This window comes from Lasioglossum baleicum, unplaced genomic scaffold (assembly GCF_051020765.1).
Source record: "Lasioglossum baleicum unplaced genomic scaffold, iyLasBale1 scaffold0073, whole genome shotgun sequence".
Classification (NCBI taxonomy): domain Eukaryota; kingdom Metazoa; phylum Arthropoda; class Insecta; order Hymenoptera; family Halictidae; genus Lasioglossum; species Lasioglossum baleicum.
In genome coordinates this window covers 35,001-44,113 of record NW_027469133.1, presented here as the reverse complement: position 1 = coordinate 44,113, position 9,113 = coordinate 35,001, and positions in this window count along the sequence as shown.

The following is a 9,113-nucleotide window of genomic DNA, read 5'->3' as shown; positions in this document are numbered from 1 at the left end:
CTCGGTCGGAGTTGCTCGGAATGCGCCCGGAACATTATTCTGAGTTTATTCGATAAGTATTCATCCTAGAGCTTTGATACTTGATATTTATTGTTAGAATGCGTTATTATACAATGATCTAATATTTATAATGGTCTGGGAACGCTAGGAAAAAAGTTTACTCTTGGCGGTTGGACTTAGAAAAATTTCGCTCGGTCGGAGTTGCTCGCAATGCGCCCGGAACATTATTCTGAGTTTATTCGATAAATATTCATCCTAGAGCTTTGATACTTGATATTTATTGTTAGAATGCGTTATTATACAATGATCTAATATTTATAATGGTCTGGGAACGCTAGGAAAAAAGTTTACTCTTGGCGGTTGGACTTAGAAAAATTTCGCTCGGTCGGAGTTGCTCGGAATGCGCCCGGAACATTATTCTGAGTTTATTCGATAAGTATTCATCCTAGAGCTTTGATACTTGATATTTATTGTTAGAATGCGTTATTATACAATGATCTAATATTTATAATGGTCTGGGAACGCTAGGAAAAAAGTTTACTCTTGGCGGTTGGACTTAGAAAAATTTCGCTCGGTCGGAGTTGCTCGCAATGCGCCCGGAACATTATTCTGAGTTTATTCGATAAATATTCATCCTAGAGCTTTGATACTTGATATTTATTGTTAGAATGCGTTGTTATACAATGATCTAATATTTATAATGGTCTGGGAACGCTAGGAAAAAAGTTTACTCTTGGCGGTTGGACTTAGAAAAATTTCGCTCGGTCGGAGTTGCTCGCAATGCGCCCGGAACATTATTCTGAGTTTATTCGATAAATATTCATCCTAAAGCTTTGATACTTGATATTTATTGTTAGAATGCGTTATTATACAATGATCTAATATTTATAATGGTCTGGGAACGCTAGGAAAAAAGTTTACTCTTGGCGGTTGGACTTAGAAAAATTTCGCTCGGTCGGAGTTGCTCGCAATGCGCCCGGAACATTATTCTGAGTTTATTCGATAAATATTCATCCTAGAGCTTTGATACTTGATATTTATTGTTAGAATGCGTTATTATACAATGATCTAATATTTATAATGGTCTGGGAACGCTAGGAAAAAAGTTTACTCTTGGCGGTTGGACTTAGAAAAATTTCGCTCGGTCGGAGTTGCTCGCAATGCGCCCGGAACATTATTCTGAGTTTATTCGATAAATATTCATCCTAAAGCTTTGATACTTGATATTTATTGTTAGAATGCGTTATTATACAATGATCTAATACTTATAATGGTCTGGGAACGCTAGGAAAAAAGTTTACTCTTGGCGGTTGGACTTAGAAAAATTTCGCTCGGTCGGAGTTGCTCGCAATGCGCCCGGAACATTATTCTGAGTTTATTCGATAAATATTCATCCTAAAGCTTTGATACTTGATATTTATTGTTAGAATGCGTTATTATACAATGATCTAATACTTATAATGGTCTGGGAACGCTAGGAAAAAAGTTTACTCTTGGCGGTTGGACTTAGAAAAATTTCGCTCGAGCTCCTTCGCACGGCGATCCGACTCGCCTCGGCGCGCGAACGATTCGTTCGAGCGGCCGAGCAAGCGATGCGCTCCGAACATTATTCTCAGTTTATTCGATAAATACTCATCCGAGCGCTTTCATACTTGATATTTGTCTTCAAAATGCTTTACCACACGATGATCTAATATTTATAATTGTCCGAGTAAGCCGGAAAGATAAGTTTACTCTTGGCGGTCGGAGCAATATTTCACAAAAACTGGAGCAATACGCGTTCGAGAGCTTTGAAACTCGAGAAATATTGATGACAAGCGGTATCGTGCGTGGATATAACGATTAAAGTCGTGCGGGAGCTCGGGGAGAAAAGTTTACTCTTGGCGGTTGGACTTAGAAAAATTTCGCTCGAGCTCCTTCGCACGGCGATCCGACGCGCCTCGGCGCGCGAACGATTCGTTCGAGCGGCCGAGCAAGCGATGCGCTCCGAACATTATTCTCAGTTTATTCGATAAATACTCATCCGAGCGCTTTCATACTTGATATTTGTCTTCAAAATGCTTTACCACACGATGATCTAATATTTATAATTGTCCGAGTAAGCCGGAAAGATAAGTTTACTCTTGGCGGTCGGAGCAATATTTCTCAAAAACTGAAGCAATACGCGTCCGAGAGCTTTGAAACTCGAGAAATATTGATGACAAGCGGTATCGTGCGTGGATATAACGATTAAAGTCGTGCGGGAGCTCGGGGAGAAAAGTTTACTCTTGGCGGTTGGACTTAGAAAAATTTCGCTCGAGCTCCTTCGCACGGCGATCCGACGCGCCTCGGCGCGCGAACGATTCGTTCGAGCGGCCGAGCAAGCGATGCGCTCCGAACATTATTCTCAGTTTATTCGATAAATACTCATCCGAGCGCTTTCATACTTGATATTTGTCTTCAAAATGCTTTACCACACGATGATCTAATATTTATAATTGTCCGAGTAAGCCGGAAAGATAAGTTTACTCTTGGCGGTCGGAGCAATATTTCTCAAAAACTGAAGCAATACGCGTCCGAGAGCTTTGAAACTCGAGAAATATTGATGACAAGCGGTATCGTGCGTGGATATAACGATTAAAGTCGTGCGGGAGCTCGGGGAGAAAAGTTTACTCTTGGCGGTTGGACTTAGAAAAATTTCGCTCGAGCTCCTTCGCACGGCGATACGACGCGCCTCGGCGCGCGAACGATTCGTTCGAGCGGCCGAGCAAGCGATGCGCTCCGAACATTATTCTCAGTTTATTCGATAAATACTCATCCGAGCGCTTTCATACTTGATATTTGTCTTCGAAATGCTTTACCACACGATGATCTAATATTTATAATTGTCCGAGTAAGCCGGAAAGATAAGTTTACTCTTGGCGGTCGGAGCAATATTTCACAAAAACTGGAGCAATACGCGTTCGAGAGCTTTGAAACTCGAGAAATATTGATGACAAGCGGTATCGTGCGTGGATATAACGATTAAAGTCGTGCGGGAGCTCGGGGAGAAAAGTTTACTCTTGGCGGTTGGACTTAGAAAAATTTCGCTCGAGCTCCTTCGCACGGCGATCCGACGCGCCTCGGCGCGCGAACGATTCGTTCGAGCGGCCGAGCAAGCGATGCGCTCCGAACATTATTCTCAGTTTATTCGATAAATACTCATCCGAGCGCTTTCATACTTGATATTTGTCTTCAAAATGCTTTACCACACGATGATCTAATATTTATAATGGTCTGGGAACGCTAGGAAAAAAGTTTACTCTTGGCGGTTGGACTTAGAAAAATTTCGCTCGGTCGGAGTTGCTCGGAATGCGCCCGGAACATTATTCTGAGTTTATTCGATAAGTATTCATCCTAGAGCTTTGATACTTGATATTTATTGTTAGAATGCGTTATTATACAATGATCTAATATTTATAATGGTCTGGGAACGCTAGGAAAAAAGTTTACTCTTGGCGGTTGGACTTAGAAAAATTTCGCTCGGTCGGAGTTGCTCGCAATGCGCCCGGAACATTATTCTGAGTTTATTCGATAAATATTCATCCTAGAGCTTTGATACTTGATATTTATTGTTAGAATGCGTTATTATACAATGATCTAATATTTATAATGGTCTGGGAACGCTAGGAAAAAAGTTTACTCTTGGCGGTTGGACTTAGAAAAATTTCGCTCGGTCGGAGTTGCTCGGAATGCGCCCGGAACATTATTCTGAGTTTATTCGATAAGTATTCATCCTAGAGCTTTGATACTTGATATTTATTGTTAGAATGCGTTATTATACAATGATCTAATATTTATAATGGTCTGGGAACGCTAGGAAAAAAGTTTACTCTTGGCGGTTGGACTTAGAAAAATTTCGCTCGGTCGGAGTTGCTCGCAATGCGCCCGGAACATTATTCTGAGTTTATTCGATAAATATTCATCCTAGAGCTTTGATACTAGATATTTATTGTTAGAATGCGTTATTATACAATGATCTAATATTTATAATGGTCTGGGAACGCTAGGAAAAAAGTTTACTCTTGGCGGTTGGACTTAGAAAAATTTCGCTCGGTCGGAGTTGCTCGCAATGCGCCCGGAACATTATTCTGAGTTTATTCGATAAATATTCATCCTAAAGCTTTGATACTTGATATTTATTGTTAGAATGCGTTATTATACAATGATCTAATACTTATAATGGTCTGGGAACGCTAGGAAAAAAGTTTACTCTTGGCGGTTGGACTTAGAAAAATTTCGCTCGGTCGGAGTTGCTCGCAATGCGCCCGGAACATTATTCTGAGTTTATTCGATAAATATTCATCCTAAAGCTTTGATACTTGATATTTATTGTTAGAATGCGTTATTATACAATGATCTAATACTTATAATGGTCTGGGAACGCTAGGAAAAAAGTTTACTCTTGGCGGTTGGACTTAGAAAAATTTCGCTCGGTCGGAGTTGCTCGCAATGCGCCCGGAACATTATTCTGAGTTTATTCGATAAATATTCATCCTAGAGCTTTGATACTTGATATTTATTGTTAGAATGCGTTACTATACAATGATCTAATATTTATAATGGTCTGGGAACGCTAGGAAAAAAGTTTACTCTTGGCGGTTGGACTTAGAAAAATTTCGCTCGGTCGGAGTTGCTCGCAATGCGCCCGGAACATTATTCTGAGTTTATTCGATAAATATTCATCCTAGAGCTTTGATACTTGATATTTATTGTTAGAATGCGTTGTTATACAATGATCTAATATTTATAATGGTCTGGGAACGCTAGGAAAAAAGTTTACTCTTGGCGGTTGGACTTAGAAAAATTTCGCTCGGTCGGAGTTGCTCGCAATGCGCCCGGAACATTATTCTGAGTTTATTCGATAAATATTCATCCTAAAGCTTTGATACTTGATATTTATTGTTAGAATGCGTTATTATACAATGATCTAATATTTATAATGGTCTGGGAACGCTAGGAAAAAAGTTTACTCTTGGCGGTTGGACTTAGAAAAATTTCGCTCGGTCGGAGTTGCTCGCAATGCGCCCGGAACATTATTCTGAGTTTATTCGATAAATATTCATCCTAGAGCTTTGATACTTGATATTTATTGTTAGAATGCGTTATTATACAATGATCTAATATTTATAATGGTCTGGGAACGCTAGGAAAAAAGTTTACTCTTGGCGGTTGGACTTAGAAAAATTTCGCTCGGTCGGAGTTGCTCGCAATGCGCCCGGAACATTATTCTGAGTTTATTCGATAAATATTCATCCTAAAGCTTTGATACTTGATATTTATTGTTAGAATGCGTTATTATACAATGATCTAATACTTATAATGGTCTGGGAACGCTAGGAAAAAAGTTTACTCTTGGCGGTTGGACTTAGAAAAATTTCGCTCGGTCGGAGTTGCTCGCAATGCGCCCGGAACATTATTCTGAGTTTATTCGATAAATATTCATCCTAAAGCTTTGATACTTGATATTTATTGTTAGAATGCGTTATTATACAATGATCTAATACTTATAATGGTCTGGGAACGCTAGGAAAAAAGTTTACTCTTGGCGGTTGGACTTAGAAAAATTTCGCTCGAGCTCCTTCGCACGGCGATCCGACTCGCCTCGGCGCGCGAACGATTCGTTCGAGCGGCCGAGCAAGCGATGCGCTCCGAACATTATTCTCAGTTTATTCGATAAATACTCATCCGAGCGCTTTCATACTTGATATTTGTCTTCAAAATGCTTTACCACACGATGATCTAATATTTATAATTGTCCGAGTAAGCCGGAAAGATAAGTTTACTCTTGGCGGTCGGAGCAATATTTCACAAAAACTGGAGCAATACGCGTTCGAGAGCTTTGAAACTCGAGAAATATTGATGACAAGCGGTATCGTGCGTGGATATAACGATTAAAGTCGTGCGGGAGCTCGGGGAGAAAAGTTTACTCTTGGCGGTTGGACTTAGAAAAATTTCGCTCGAGCTCCTTCGCACGGCGATCCGACGCGCCTCGGCGCGCGAACGATTCGTTCGAGCGGCCGAGCAAGCGATGCGCTCCGAACATTATTCTCAGTTTATTCGATAAATACTCATCCGAGCGCTTTCATACTTGATATTTGTCTTCAAAATGCTTTACCACACGATGATCTAATATTTATAATTGTCCGAGTAAGCCGGAAAGATAAGTTTACTCTTGGCGGTCGGAGCAATATTTCTCAAAAACTGAAGCAATACGCGTCCGAGAGCTTTGAAACTCGAGAAATATTGATGACAAGCGGTATCGTGCGTGGATATAACGATTAAAGTCGTGCGGGAGCTCGGGGAGAAAAGTTTACTCTTGGCGGTTGGACTTAGAAAAATTTCGCTCGAGCTCCTTCGCACGGCGATCCGACGCGCCTCGGCGCGCGAACGATTCGTTCGAGCGGCCGAGCAAGCGATGCGCTCCGAACATTATTCTCAGTTTATTCGATAAATACTCATCCGAGCGCTTTCATACTTGATATTTGTCTTCGAAATGCTTTACCACACGATGATCTAATATTTATAATTGTCCGAGTAAGCCGGAAAGATAAGTTTACTCTTGGCGGTCGGAGCAATATTTCACAAAAACTGGAGCAATACGCGTTCGAGAGCTTTGAAACTCGAGAAATATTGATGACAAGCGGTATCGTGCGTGGATATAACGATTAAAGTCGTGCGGGAGCTCGGGGAGAAAAGTTTACTCTTGGCGGTTGGACTTAGAAAAATTTCGCTCGAGCTCCTTCGCACGGCGATCCGACGCGCCTCGGCGCGCGAACGATTCGTTCGAGCGGCCGAGCAAGCGATGCGCTCCGAACATTATTCTCAGTTTATTCGATAAATACTCATCCGAGCGCTTTCATACTTGATATTTGTCTTCAAAATGCTTTACCACACGATGATCTAATATTTATAATTGTCCGAGTAAGCCGGAAAGATAAGTTTACTCTTGGCGGTCGGAGCAATATTTCACAAAAACTGGAGCAATACGCGTCCGAGAGCATTGAAACTCGAGAAATATTGATGACAAGCGGTATCGTGCGTGGATATAACGATTAAAGTCGTGCGGGAGCTCGGGGAGAAAAGTTTACTCTTGGCGGTTGGACTTAGAAAAATTTCGCTCGAGCTCCTTCGCACGGCGATCCGACGCGCCTCGGCGCGCGAACGATTCGTTCGAGCGGCCGAGCAAGCGATGCGCTCCGAACATTATTCTCAGTTTATTCGATAAATACTCATCCGAGCGCTTTCATACTTGATATTTGTCTTCAAAATGCTTTACCACACGATGATCTAATATTTATAATTGTCCGAGTAAGCCGGAAAGATAAGTTTACTCTTGGCGGTCGGAGCAATATTTCTCAAAAACTGAAGCAATACGCGTCCGAGAGCTTTGAAACTCGAGAAATATTGATGACAAGCGGTATCGTGCGTGGATATAACGATTAAAGTCGTGCGGGAGCTCGGGGAGAAAAGTTTACTCTTGGCGGTTGGACTTAGAAAAATTTCGCTCGAGCTCCTTCGCACGGCGATCCGACGCGCCTCGGCGCGCGAACGATTCGTTCGAGCGGCCGAGCAAGCGATGCGCTCCGAACATTATTCTCAGTTTATTCGATAAATACTCATCCGAGCGCTTTCATACTTGATATTTGTCTTCAAAATGCTTTACCACACGATGATCTAATATTTATAATGGTCTGGGAACGCTAGGAAAAAAGTTTACTCTAGGCGGTTGGACTTAGAAAAATTTCGCTCGGTCGGAGTTGCTCGGAATGCGCCCGGAACATTATTCTGAGTTTATTCGATAAGTATTCATCCTAGAGCTTTGATACTTGATATTTATTGTTAGAATGCGTTATTATACAATGATCTAATATTTATAATGGTCTGGGAACGCTAGGAAAAAAGTTTACTCTTGGCGGTTGGACTTAGAAAAATTTCGCTCGGTCGGAGTTGCTCGCAATGCGCCCGGAACATTATTCTGAGTTTATTCGATAAATATTCATCCTAGAGCTTTGATACTTGATATTTATTGTTAGAATGCGTTATTATACAATGATCTAATATTTATAATGGTCTGGGAACGCTAGGAAAAAAGTTTACTCTTGGCGGTTGGACTTAGAAAAATTTCGCTCGGTCGGAGTTGCTCGCAATGCGCCCGGAACATTATTCTGTGTTTATTCGATAAATATTCATCCTAGAGCTTTGATACTTGATATTTATTGTTAGAATGCGTTATTATACAATGATCTAATATTTATAATGGTCTGGGAACGCTAGGAAAAAAGTTTACTCTTGGCGGTTGGACTTAGAAAAATTTCGCTCGGTCGGAGTTGCTCGCAATGCGCCCGGAACATTATTCTGAGTTTATTCGATAAATATTCATCCTAAAGCTTTGATACTTGATATTTATTGTTAGAATGCGTTATTATACAATGATCTAATATTTATAATGGTCTGGGAACGCTAGGAAAAAAGTTTACTCTTGGCGGTTGGACTTAGAAAAATTTCGCTCGGTCGGAGTTGCTCGCAATGCGCCCGGAACATTATTCTGAGTTTATTCGATAAATATTCATCCTAAAGCTTTGATACTTGATATTTATTGTTAGAATGCGTTATTATACAATGATCTAATACTTATAATGGTCTGGGAACGCTAGGAAAAAAGTTTACTCTTGGCGGTTGGACTTAGAAAAATTTCGCTCGGTCGGAGTTGCTCGCAATGCGCCCGGAACATTATTCTGAGTTTATTCGATAAATATTCATCCTAAAGCTTTGATACTTGATATTTATTGTTAGAATGCGTTATTATACAATGATCTAATACTTATAATGGTCTGGGAACGCTAGGAAAAAAGTTTACTCTTGGCGGTTGGACTTAGAAAAATTTCGCTCGGTCGGAGTTGCTCGCAATGCGCCCGGAACATTATTCTGAGTTTATTCGATAAATATTCATCCTAAAGCTTTGATACTTGATATTTATTGTTAGAATGCGTTATTATACAATGATCTAATATTTATAATGGTCTGGGAACGCTAGGAAAAAAGTTTACTCTTGGCGGTTGGACTTAGAAAAATTTCGCTCGGTCGGAGTTGCT